This window comes from Orussus abietinus, unplaced genomic scaffold (genome assembly GCF_000612105.2).
Source record: "Orussus abietinus isolate OABI.00-Male unplaced genomic scaffold, Oabi_2.0 scaffold163, whole genome shotgun sequence".
NCBI classification, from domain to species: Eukaryota; Metazoa; Arthropoda; class Insecta; order Hymenoptera; family Orussidae; genus Orussus; species Orussus abietinus.
Genome location: NW_019394880.1, coordinates 10699 through 25332, shown reverse-complemented (window position 1 = coordinate 25332; position 14634 = coordinate 10699).

The following is a 14634-nucleotide window of genomic DNA, read 5'->3' as shown; positions in this document are numbered from 1 at the left end:
AAAAGTGAGGATCACAACAAAAACTCGCCTAATGATGATATAAAAAAAAATTAAAGGTTCAACAAAAGATGTCGATAAATTGGATGCAACGTTTATTTGGAATTAGGAAACTTTATTTCGGTCGAATAATTATCTTTGAAATTGTCCAAATATTTCTTTGGTACCACTGAAAGAAATATTTCTTTGATTTAACGCGTTCACGACGGCGCAAATTTGGAACTATTGTTTTTGCCCTTCAGTGTGTACCACCGGTGGTACATCCCGTCGCGACGTGTTAATGAATTTTTTATTCTCAATGTGTGGAGAAATCGCGAGGTCAGCCGATCGTCATCGATGCAATCGTTCTCTGACCTTCGTCATCGAGACGAATCATCGCGGATCCGTAGTCTCGAGATAGCTGGGATGACTCAACGTACGTACGGTCTACCGTGAGCGGAACGTCCACCGTTAGAAAGTACGCACGCGTTAATGGTCGCCTCGAGCACCTTGCACCACGGAGATACGCCCCTGGAATGCGGCTGCACGTGCAATTACCCGCCAAGTTGCATGCGCACGGAGAAAAGTGTCATTGTCCCCCCTCGGTGCGCGTTATTGTCATCGAATCCCGGAGTTCAACTTGAAATTCCTGCCGAGTAGTCGATGACGAATTCGGTTAGGGCTAAAGTTCAACAAATTATTTTCGATCAGTCTCGAAACGATTTGACCTAAATCATGCGTCGGAAAAAAATGTCCGAAATCGACGAAGAAATTTTGTCGAGATGGTTTCGACCATTCCTTCCCAGGCTCTCTCAGTTCGGTACCCGACATATCATTTGTCCAGTTATTATATACACTGAGAAAAGAATTCCCTTGTACGAAAGAAATACTTTGTAAATTCAAAGAATTTCACTCAAATAAACTCAAGTAGTCATAATTTCGAAGAAACGTTGCATCCAATTTATTTGAGTCTAATCGAGTTATATAATTGTTCTTAGAATTGACGAAATATTTCTTTTTGTTACTATTCCAAGAAATATCTGCTTGATTCAATGAATTTTTTTTCCAAAGGAATGTCCAAAGAACTGTCCAAGGAAATATTTCTATGGTTGAATGAACTTTTCTTTTAAAGGGATGTTAATTTAATTTTTGTCGAAGAAATATTCAAAGAAATATTTCTTTGGTTCAATGCGTTTTTTTTTCTGAGTGTAGATCACTGAGCCAACAGATTTCCAATTCGCAAGAAAGCTCTTCTCTTTGTCTCTCTTTCCTCGCGACGGTATCCTCGCTTATTCGTTGCACCTCGTCGGCGACTCCGAGTACACGGACAGCCCCCGAGTAGATAATAAAGCACGTATCTATCCTTCTATTTATCTCTCTCTTTCTCCTCGTAAAACCGCGGCGGGCATTTTCGCCGTGTAAAAGGAGCCCGTATAGGTCTATGAATCACAGTTAAACGACGCTAGGTACACGGTGAAGTACCGCGCGGCGTTCCCGGTTGCGTAACCGGACGAGAGGGTACCCGGACCAAGCTAACGGCTAAAGTACCTGCGTGCCGGAACGACCAATCCGAATGGGCTTCGGTTCCCACGATAAGACTGGGCTCACGGAGATAAAGGCGGCCCGAAACCTCCAGAACGTGTCGAACTTGCGAAAACCATCGTCTACTTCACGCAGGTCGGTTGAAAATGATTTGATAAGGCGTCGAAGTGATGGCATTTTATAATTTCATCGACGTATCCAATTGATTTGATAAGCCATCGGGGTTATGGAATTTAACATTTCATCGACGTACCTATTTGCTTTGACAAACCATCAGAATTATGGAACTTCATAATTTCATCGATGTATCCATTTGATTTGGTAAGCCATCGGAATTATGGATTTTCATAATTTAATTGATGTCATTTAAACTACGTTATCATTTCATTTTCCAAGCAACCGAAGCGATGCCATTTCATAATTTCATCGATATCCTTTAATCTATGCTCCCAATGTGCAAGAGATCGATATCGCCCTGAAGGGCTTCTGAGGAGTCAATCGTTTATGAAACTTTTGTTTGACTTAGACATACCGCCTCCTGAATTTGGAGACCCCTGATATTTCATATTTATACTCAATTTAAGAACTGTTAATGAACAAATTTAAGAGGAAATGAAATTTCATGAGTATCGCGATCTTCCTTAGGGCTTCCACACCGACGTGGTAAGATTTCAAATGATTCTATACACTCAGTCCGGAAAAAAATGTCATAAGCGATTAACCTCTTGAGTGCCACATTCATACCGCCTTAAACCTTTGAGGCACGGAATTTTAGAAAATAAAAAGGCCCATGTTACATAGAAATTTAATTTCTTTTTAAACCACCATTCACATATAATTCACATATAATATAACCATTGTTGGAATTATAAACCTGAAGATTGAGGTTTATAAATGAAACAAAAACCAATCTATGTTTAATATGTATAGAGAGAGAGAGAGAGTCTGGCCCATGTTTAGTGGAGGCTTTTCAGAAACGATAAGAACCGTTGTTTGGATTAAGAGGCGACGCAGAGTCGCACCTCCACAAAGAGGGTCCAGAGAAAGAATTTAGTCATCACTGGTGCTGACCGAGATCAGCAGTTGCCCTTTTGTAGTTAGTTCGCTAGAGTGATTGGAGAAGTAAAGATGGGTCCTCTGAGCGTTATAGAAAGAATAAAGTCTTTGTTAAATTAAATACAATAAAGTGTATTATTCTCAAATCCCATTTCCAATAACCATAATCAAGAGACGCGGTAGCGGCTCAGACAAGTTCATGCCCGCTACCACTCTATATACTCAAAACATCTTGCCAGCGGGCATTTAATTTTCTTCACTCGCTCAGTGCTGACATACTAAAGACCGAAGAACATTTTAACCTACACGAAACGCTTCGTTTATTTTTTTTCCTATTTTTTGAGACCTTAATCATTACAATCGGTGAAGGTGTTCTGGAGTTATAGCGGTTTGAAATTTCGACAACGTTAATTTGATCANTGATATAATATAATATAACCACATATTCCCGCATTAAAAAGGTGGGACACTTTTAATACCACCGTGCCTCAAAGAGTTAACACGTTCCGTGCCACGTGTACCACCTATAATACGCATTAACCTCGGATGATACACGGCGTAGCACGGAACGTGTTAAGGGGATGTGAAAGTGGCATCCGAAAGCTCAATTGTTCATAAAACTTTTCTACGATCTGAGTGTCTCAAATCGTTTCATACTTTAAAATGTGAAAATGGAGACCCTAAGGTAGGTTCTGAAACTCGCGAAATTTCATTTTTTATAAACTATTTTTAAAATACCTATAAACAAATTTGAAAGGAATTGAAATTTCCTGAGTTTCAGGACCTTCCTTATAGTCTCCCTATTCACGTTGTAAAGTTTCAAACTATTCGGTAAATCGAGTTGGGAGAGAAGTTTTATAAATAAAACCTCTTCGACGCCACTTTCACATCGCCTTAACTGGGCGAGACCGGATCGAGACGGGGGTCGAGTCGAGGATCCAAATTCCCGGCGGAATTGGGTTATTAACTACAAAGCGGTCCACAAAGATCCGATCGCAACTTCCGCCGCGGAATCGCCGCGAGTCAGCGGAAACGGTGTCTTCCCTGTAATCGTAGAGAGAGAAAGCCGCCATTTCTCGCGTCCTGCGCGATCCTGTTCGTTTACAAAGCCCGTTGGAAGGAAACGGCGGCGCCTCCTTTTCCGGCGTCGTAAACGGCAGGTCGGTGGAAACGATTCCTTCTCTCTAATCCCGACCGGCGCGGGAGAAAGCGGCCATTTTCTAGCGGCCGTTTTTGTTCCGCATCTCGTTTGCCTCAAGCAACTCGGAAGAAACGTTGCATCGCAAAAAAAAACAACAAACATTTTTATAGCGACTTCCAACGGCAATGGCCGCAAAAACGGCTTGCAAGGCGACTTTCAATGTAATCGCGAGTCGTCGAGTCTAATAGCTCGGACATTTGATTCCTTTATTATACACAATTTCCCTGGCGCAGCTGCCTCAATTACGCGATGCGGTCGTTTCGAAGAAGCGCGTTTTTCAGAGATCCACACACGACGTCGCCATGACACGTAAGGAGATGAATCTGCTGCGAGATTCCCGCTAATGAACCTTATGGCTATAAATCTGCATTTGAAGAGGGGAAAATTAACCGAGCGATTATTGCAACTCGCAGGATATGACATTGTCTTACCGCAAATATGCTTCCCCACATAGTATTGTCCGAAAACACGGGAAATTGCCAGGAATTATGCTCAGCGACTCGATTACTGGAAACGCTTATAAAGATTTCTTTTTGGAAGATATTTAGAAAGGGTGAGATTATTTTAGCGTTTTTTCGAATTGCCTTGCCGCACATTTACTCGTCTAAATAAAATAAATATTTGCAATAAAGCCGATCGATTGGAAAATATGTCGATTTTTGTTTCCATGCTTTCGAGCACGAGACGGTAACGATAATCGAGTAGCATGTACTTCTCGTGGATTACCCGAATCTTAAATTTCAGTCCGCGTTTTGGTCGCGATGCGCTTCGGGGAGGTTCTCTCGACGTGCATCGACTTTCCAAAATGCATCGTTTGAGACGCTGCCAAAAGCTCAGTGCGCCAGAATTCCCCCGTTGCACCCTTAAATCTGTACTACGTGAGCTTTCGCGGGCACGAAGGAAAGTGATTTAAGAGTTTCCAGCCAGAAACACCGGTATTCGGCGCAAAACCTCTCATTTTTCCCTCGAAAGGAAATAAGACATTTCGAGGATTTGTCGCGGCCTGATACTTGTCGCGTGATAAAATAAATTTTCCAATGAAATGAACGATAAAAAGCTCGAATGACCGGAAAAATTGTAGACATGTTTTTTATTATTCACAAGGCGAGCGCTTCTGAATCCAACTCCCTCGAAAGGAAATAAAAAATTATCGGGGATAAAATTAATTTTTCACGAAAATGATTGATGAAAACCCCGATTGACATTAAGATCGCAGGTACGTTTATTATTATTCACAAGACGAGCGTGTTTTAATGCAATACCGTGCAAGTATCGCGAAACTTCGTCTCGTCTCAATATTTCTTTCCCCATCCGCCTTCTTTTGTAGGAACAAAGTGAGAAGCAACGGGAATCAATTTTCTCATCGGACGGTGAGTGCTCGAGAAATTACGTGCAATTTGCAGCAGCATAAGGACGAAGGAGAGGCAGGTGAGAGGTGAAAATTGGCTCAATCGATCGACAGAAACGTCCGATCGAGGAGACTGAAAAGACGCAAAGGAAACTCGGGAGTGAAAATGTAAAGAGGGGAAGAGACCTGGCAGATTCAGAGCGGATGCTCTAAACGGAATCGAATTAACGCCGATTGAGTGCCGCTTTGTAAATTGTACCTAAATTGTCTTCAAGGAGTACCCAAACACCTACGTGCAGTACTCCTTCCCTTGGACTCCGACATCTCCCCTTAAAGGTGGTTACACACGTAACGATTTGTAATCGGTTAAGTTAAATTGAGTTCTACAACCTCGCACGTCAGTTAAACCAGATACTAATTCGCCCAGATTTATCGTAACGATTTATCGACAGATGTCTAGCCACCTTAAGGAGATGTGAAAGCAGAGTCCATTGTTTATGATACTTTTTCCCGAACTGGGTGCAATAAATCGTTTGGAACTTAACCTTTCGAATACAGAGGCTCTAAGAAAGGTTTTGACACCCTTAAAATTTCATTTTTTATACAAAATATTAAAAGTCTATAACAAAGAATGAAATTTTATGTCAGAACCTTCCTTGGAGCATCCATACTTATGTGGTAGAATTTCAGACAATTCGGAACACCAGTTCGGTACCACCTTAAGGTGTTGTGAAAGAGTCCTTCTACATATATGAAAATGTCAAAATATTTATAAAAAACCTTGGAATTATCAAACTTATGAATCATTTGAAACTTCATCGCGTGAATATGGAGGCCTTAAAGAAGACCGTCATGTTTATGAAATGTCATTTAAAAAAGAAATTTCTTATCTATCCCAGATTACAGACAAAGACACATTTTTTAAGAAATGAAATTTCAAGGTTGCGTGCCATGTCCTCCCTTAGGGTTTCCGTAATAACATGTTGAAATTTCAAATGATTCGGTGTATTCACTTTAAAGAAAATTGATTTTGAAGTTTTGATACGTATAGAATGATTTTCATAACACCTTAAAACTACTTTGATGGTTACTACTCGAGTGCTACCGGAAGGAGCGAAAATCCTTGACTATTCTATTTTTGACGGTGAGTCGTTCGTCGAAATGGGGGAGAACAATGAGGCGAGATGATCGGAAGGTGTACTGGAAAAGAAAGAGGTAAAATGACGCAATAACGGGGGAACGACAGGGAAAGGAAGGCGGAGCGGGTCACGGACCCCATGTGCGCCGGCCGGCGGTCTGCGTGCGACTGACGGCGCGGGCTTCGCGACGCGCGGACGAACCTTGGCAGTTCGACGGAATGAGTAAGGCTCATTAATTCGTATGCAAAGAGCATCACCCGACGTGCATCGCGAGAGTCTCGAGGTGTCGTCGAGGTAGCTTATAACGGACCCGCAGGGCGTAACCGTTCGGATTAATCGAAGATTACGTCAGCTTATAAGGATCTCTTTAAGGTGATACGAAAGGGTCATTCTATATACATCAAAACGTCAAAATATTGATAAAATCTGGGTGCACCGAACAGTTTGAAACTTCAAAACGTGATTACAGAGGTTCTAATGAAGGTCTTGGAACTCAGAAAATTTCATTTCTCTCAACAAATTTCTTTTTCATTCATGTCCGGGATACATTTTTTTTTTTTTCGAAAAATGAAATTTCCCGAGTTTCAAGACCTTCATTAGCACTTCTATAATAATGTATTCAAGTTTCAAATTATTCAGTGCACCCACTTGTGAGAAAAGTTTTATCAGTATTTGGACATTCTATGTATATAAAGTTACCCTTTCATATCACCTTAATTGTACGGAGTTATATTAAAAACTGATTCACCGATTTTATTTAGTTTCACTTCTGTGTTTAATACAACTCAGTTAAAAACGATTACGAGCATTCAAGCTTTCCTCCTATCGTATTTTGCGAATAACAATGTTTTTCCAAAATATTTACATGCGCAATTTAAAGTGGTTTATTTCGTGAACCGCAATGGCGTCGTTAAAATGTTAAATGAAAAACGAGGTGGGTTTGCAAGGGATCGGCAGAGGACAACAATGAGAATCCACGCAAGACTGCGCAGCTTTTCATTCGACATTCACGCTCGGCTAGTCCCTAAATGTACCGATCGATGTCATAATCGGAGCTTGACACCGATTCACATCGACATTGACTAACCCAGTCCGATTGTCCCAACAATAGGACGCGTCGACAAATTTGCAACCGCGAGGAAAAATAAGCAGACATCTCGAACGCGGGGTTTAGCAAGGAAACGATTGTTGGTACCGAAAGAGGAAGCCAATTGGCTGTCCCGTTTCTTGGGAACGGTGACCGGCCATTGTGTCGTTTCGGTCGTTACATTATCCAAGATCTTTGGCCGTGTCGGTTCTCAAGAGCAATTTGCTCTTTAATCACCGACGTAAAGGCGCCGCCATCCCCATCGTGGGACCGAGTTATCGTAATCATTTTCTAACCCTTTCCCTTCTCGCTTTTAGATAGCTTCCATGACGAACGGTATGATTTTTCGTCATCAACGAGACTCACTGGACGTTTACTCGAGTTTGTTTCAAGAATAGCAAGATTAGAGTCTTATGACATTTTTACGTTTTGTATTCATAGGGAAAAATTCACATATCATGAAAAATCGACGTATCGTGAAAAATCAACATATGAAAAATGAGCCTGCCACGAAAAGTCAATAAATCATGAAAACTCAACATACTGCGAAAAAATAATATGAAAAATCATGATATGAAAGATTAACATACCATGAAAAATCAACATATCAAGTTAAGAAAAAGCAAAGTCTTCAATCCTTCTTTATATCTCGAAATTTGTTCGCCGATTTAATAATATTTTATGCCCCGAGTAAATTGCATCTCGTTACACGGTTATCTATTTCCATATAATCATTTTCCCGGAAAGTAGACAAAGTAGTTACAAATGAGTCGGGATAAGCGTTGTTAATGGTAATTCCGCCAAGTGGTCTCTAGGGAGACAGAAGGAGACGAGGATAGTAAAAGCGAAGACCATCTACTCGCTACTTAAAGCGATATCGCGAGGAGATGAAAGAGGCCGCTCGATTTATGGAAGAAGACCCTCGAAAATAAAGATAATCCGAGCAGGGTGACAACTTTCTATACTCCAGGGGATTCGAAGGCATCTGATCCCGCCGGGCAACACGAAGTGCTTGTAATCCTCGTCCTGAGAAGGTACGTGTCTTCGTTTACACGTTACTGGAACGCGAATAGATAACATCTTACGATGCCCCTTGATTGCCCGACAAGGGCGACGTAAACGGTAAAATGGCGGCACTCGGAAGTCCCTTAGAAATCCCGTTTCAACGATCCCATCAAGTGCTCCATTTACCACCGATTTTCCCGAGCAAGATCTAATTTTTACTCGCGATCTGTAGATATCAAAATAATAGCTTCAGAGTATAAAAACGACATTTTATCGCCGGAATAAAAATGGCAAATAAAAAGGCAACTGAACATTTTATTAAGAAAGCAACGTCGCTCTGCCACGCCACACATTGAATAAATTTGCTTCCCCTCGCTCAGCAATAATTGTCCACGGGATATCTGCTCGAAAAGGGAGGGTCAAGTACGTTCAATTAACTCGACATAATCCGAGGTGTGAGAGGGCAAAGTTGCCCAATTGCAATTTGGCGAAACTGCGAAGGGAGGGAGAAACGAGAGAAATCGGTTCGCATCTATATACATACACTTACTTGTATATACAGTGGAAGGGGTCGAAGAAGGGAGATGGTTTATGACTAATTCGCATAATGCTGCTCGATTAACCCGAGTGGAATTCTTAATCGCGTCGTTCAGGCATTCCGGGAAAATTTCGAGAAAATGTTTTTCCGACGCGAATATAGAAATGCGAATTATTCCCTCTCGACTAGCTTTCTCCAATACACACGCAGAAAAAGAATTGACAGTCATAACAAGAAATTTTACTTGATAGCAAAATGTTCGTCCGAAAACTTTTTTGATATATTTACAACAAAAAATGATTGCTTCACCGGGCAACATAAATTTTATTCATAGTTGATATATGAATTTCTAGAAGCAAAAAATTGTATATCGCTCATTCGTTTTAGTAGGGACAAGATTATTTTTTCGCAGTTGCAACAAATTCATTATTTCTAAAGAAAACTCTCCAATGGTTACATCTAAGATTCGATATAATTGCAAAGATTTTTATTGTTTGTGCGATTGATCCTGCAGTAAGAGCAAAACTTTATTAGCAATACTGTTCTTTGCTAAAAATGCAAATGTATTCTTTTCCTGGCTCTCCGGGAAATTTCGGAAAAATGCTCTTTTGATCCGGATATGGAAACACGAATTGTTTTCTCATCTCCTCCCGACTCTTTTTTTCCAATGCACGCATTCAGCCCGAATTTACAATGCTAACTATTCTGTAATAAATTTAACGTAAATGTCGCGCGAGCTTTTGCCACCCAAATATCCACGATAAACTCCACATAAACAAGCGTATTACATTTCAACCATACCCGCCGGTTAAATTTCAAACTCCGTACACGACGTTTCAAAAGCGTGCATATGCATTCGGTGACGTATACAAGGGCCCCGGGTTCCGAAATTAATACACGTTGTTATGAATTCCACTCCGACAAATCCAGGCACCGCAACCTGGGAATTGAGTTTTGTTGATATTTTTTATGGCGCACTTTTTCAAAGCTGCACTTAAACGGATTGAGTACAGTTCTAAAAACATGGGCTTATTTGAAAACGTTAAAACTGGGACGAATAAGATTAAAGCGTATTAAAACGCGAATAAAGGTACAAGGGTTAAAAAAAAAACACGGAAAATGGAAATTTCTGGTGGTATCCCCATAGTTACTGTAATAAATCTCAAAAATATGTAATTTCGTATAATTTGCAACGTATATTTCACTCCACCTTAAACCGAGTAAAGGAACAAAGTCTAAAAAAAAGCACGGAAAACAGGAAATCAGGACCATCTCGATAGTTATTTCAATAAAGCTCAAAAATGTCATTTAGTAAAATTCACAACGTACATTTGGCATCACCTCAAACCGAGTAATGGAACCAGGGCTAAAAAAAGAAGCACGAAAAATGGGAATTCAGGGCCATGACGGCAGTTATTCCAATAAAGCTCAAAAATATGTAATTTCGTATAATTTGCAATGTACAGTTCACTTTACCTTAAATCGAGTAAAGGAACAAAGGGTAAAAAAAAGCACGGAAAATGGGAATTTAGGGCCACGTCGATAGTTATCGCAACAAAGCTCGAAAAGGCCGAAGATATCGATAAAAGTCCGAAGGGACTTGTCTCGACGCAAGCTCTCTAAAAGGGGAAGAAAGCCAAGCTTTTCCGCGCAGCTTCCTCTCTCGCATCGAAAACTTTCCCTCCCCTTCGTTCCCCATTTCGTTTTGTCTTGGCGGCATTGAAGTCTCCTTCCTCGCGATTCGCAACTCCGGAGACGAAGCTTTGTCGGCTGCGACTCGCCCGTCCCCGACCCGACAATAATCGCGACAATAACAATGAAAACGCGATTGTTACCGAGGCTAGGAGAAAGAGAAGAGAGGCGCCTTTCACCGCGATGAAATTATTTCTCGCGGACCTTTTATCCGCCCCTCGAGTGTAAACAACTGGGCCGCGAGGGATGATAAAAACCGGAAATAAAAAGGATCCCCGTGAGACTCGGCTCGTTCTTGGGATTTAAAATGGCTCGTTGATATTCATGACACTAATATTCATAGCGTAGCTCGCGTGGAAAATTATATTGACAGTCTTGGATCCATACAGGGACTAGAAAAGCACGGCCAAGTCCATTTAATGTAGAGTTTATAGAGTTCTATGAGACTGTCAGACTCGCCATTTATAAGATTTTATTTAACAATAAGACATTTATTGAAGCATCAAAGAAAATTGAGACTTGCTCGATAAATGTAGTAATTGATAAATTAGGGTTGACAGAAATCATAATTTCTTTTAAATAATTAAAAATCCCTTATTTTTTAAATCACGATTGAAATAACGATTTTTTAAGTATCATCAGTATCGGTTATTTATTTAAATATACTCCTCATTTAAAAGATAAGGTTAAATCGATATTACGCAAAAATTGCCGTCGTTTTTTTCTGACTTCTTTTGAGACTATTTAAGAAATCGTGATATTAAAACATAAAATTCAGTTGATTAAAATCGATGATTTTAATGTAATAACTGAAATGATTTAATCCGCACGACTCTGCGAAAGATTGAAATTAAATTTAACACTACGTCTATCGGTGATTTTTTTGTCTTTGCCCATCTGAAATCCGTCATTTTGACGGGTTTGATTGCTCTAGTGATAAGGGCGACCTGATTAGTCTTCGAATTCGCTGAGTAGTCTTCATCGGGAGGAAAGATGGCGGGGAAGGAGAAAGTTCTTTTCAATAGGGTTGGTCGAATCGTGCGAAAACCGGGTGGCAAATTGTTATCCGAGGCTATCCCCAAGTCCGACAGGGTTTCGAAGTTAAATGGACGTTTCAATCTGGATCGACTGAATCCTAAGGGAGGGTACTCCTATAAGCCCCATAGGGATGGGAGGTTCGTTGATCGAATTGAAATAAAGGCACCTCTCGATCGATGGATCATTATTGTGGAGTGCTAGACGAGGGTCTAGTACCTTCTTTTTTCAGTAGGTTTTTCGCTAAAATACATCGGTAGACTATTACAAATAGAAAAATTAAAAAATTCGACGAATATCCATCTTGATCTTTCCGGTACAAATTGGACGTCTGACTAGTGAGGTCGAAAATGGGTCCTTAAAAAGAGGTTCGCTCGCAAAGAGGATTCTTTCGAGAGGCTTTAAGCTCGTCTTTAAGGGAGTAGGGTCGAAAGGGATGCAACTCCCACAGATATTGAGTATTGGAAGCGACCTATCGACGAGCCGGCTCTCGAAGAAGAGTAAGGAGTAATTCTCGAAGACGCGCTCATTCCCCGACTCCTCGACTTTCCTCCACCCTGAAAAAAAGTCAGGGAAGAAGAAGAAGAAGAACATGGCGAAGACGCCTAGAAGCCATTACTCCCAAGGGATGTAAATCCGATACAAACTGCGTCCCTGGTTTCTACCCACTTTTCCCTCGTTAATCCAGCCCGACCATGGGAGCGGTCGATGCAAAGGAGGGAAAGCTCGGATTAAAAGGATGGAACGGGGTGAATTTTGTCATTTCTTTATGGGGCCTCCTTTCGGGTTAAATATACGCTGAACAAGTTAAGCCGTGCTTTTTTCCTTGAGGAACTTCCGCCATATTCTCGGGAGTCAAATTGGACTCGAACTTTCTCGAAAACTTCCTCGTGAAGCGCGCAAAATCCCCTATAATGTAAAACTCAAACTGGAGTGAGAAAAAGAAAATTCATTGAATCAACGAAATATTTTGTTAAATAGTGTCAAAGAAATATTTTGTTAAATAGTGTCAAAGAAATATTTTGTTCAACCCAAGAATAATTATTTGAATCAAATTCGCATAATTCCGAATATACGTTGCATCCTATTTATTTGAGATAAATAATTATTCTTTGAATTAACAAATCATTTTTACTCGGTACTATTTAAACAAATATTTCTTTGGTTCAATGAACATTTTTCTCAGTGTACCCTTCCATCGCTACCGTCCAATTACAGGTCCTTTCAATTTTCCAAGGATCGCGGAAGTGGATGCGTCGAAAATAGGCTCCTTCAGGGATGCACCGGAAGCAGCGGCGCACCGCGGCCGGGACCGGAAGCGGAACCTACTGGTCGGTCCGGTGGTCCGCCGGCGAATACCGCGAGAGCGTCGGCAATCGATAATGACCCCCCACCCGCATATCGAGCGTCCCTCCTCCCACCCGCATCCGGGTCGAGAATCTTCTCCCGCCCGTATGCGGGTCGTCCCTCTACCGCTTGCATACGGGTCGCCACCCTTCCTCCCGCCCACATACGGGTCGCCTCTCCCTCTCTTCCCAGCCTCTTCGGAATCCACCCTTGGGCCGTCGAACCACCCCCTCTTCCACCCCTCTCCCGACAACCCACGGACACGTGACGAGTGGAGGGGCGACGGGACGGAACGTTTTAATTTTGCACGCGGCGACAAATTGCACCCCTCGTTATTTAATGCGACCACCCCTTGCGTGTTGTGCATTATGTGGAACGAGTTGTCTCGCTCGCACCTCGGTCCCACCCTCGTGCGTAATTTTACTCGCAATAATTACCCATAATAATGATCAATTCAGCCGGGCCGCTAATGGTTCTTTTTTTTTAACCATTTACACGGGAAATCACGGCGGGGTTCGAGATTTTTAACTGGTCATGGTTTTGTATGACTCGCGTTTCTTGATGGATATGTTGGAGAGTCGTCGCCATTTTGGACGAACTGAAAATAACTTGTCGATACTCCTGGAAGTGGATTTTAGCTCGAGAAGAATTACGCAATTCTTGAGAGCTTGTATGATTAATCCTTTTGTTTCGAACCGACAGTATGATTGTGATGGTTTTTACTTGACAGGCGTTTTTTTGCGGAGTGCTATTAAAGTAGCCGACATATTTTTGAATTCGAAGTGTAATTATTTGACTGAAATGAATTTAAATAAATTGTCATCATTCCGAGGAAACGTCGCACTCAATTTATTCGAGTTTATTTTAGTGAAATAATTATTCTTTGAATTAACAAAATATTTTTTTGGTATTATTCAATGAAATATTTCTTTGGTTCAGTGACATTTTTTTATTTTAAAGCTGCTATCTTGAGAAATATCTTTCTTTAGCGGCGTATTTTATGTTCCTTGGGGTGTACAAGGATGAACATCCCTTGATGATAATCTTACTTGTTCTCTCGACGTTCGGATCGTTCGCACGTTTATCACGGTTATTACCTGCGATTATCGTCATCGCGGGCACCTCCTCGGATAGCGGGCGTAGGTGGTCGCGGATAACTGGCGGCGATTCGCTCGAGGATGTCGTAGGTCGCCGAGGTGGGAGGTCTTGGAGGGACCCGAAGGGCACCGGCCGAGGAACAAAGAAACCTCGTTGTCTCGTGAATGAAAATATTTCGCAAGTGAACGGCGCCAAGTATGATGCGACCGGATAAAAAGAGGCCGAAAGAATTTCGGGATTCGTGGGAAAACGTAATTTGAAATGGAACTATGACGCCATAAAATGATTTGCGTCCAGGATGCCAGAGGAGAAATCAAAGTCGAAGATTGGGAGAGAGGTTCATCTTACGCTCAGAAAAAAATATTAATTGACTGAAAGAAATATACATTGTCGCCTTAATCGTATATATTTGCAAGGAACAATGATTTTTGTTGCGAAGAAAAATTAAACTTTTGATTTAAACGAATTGTACCAAAATGATCATTTCCCACATGGAAATAAATATATTTAAAAAATTTATGTGATAATATATTTTTGTATATAAAAAATGTACGTACGAAAATAGATAAC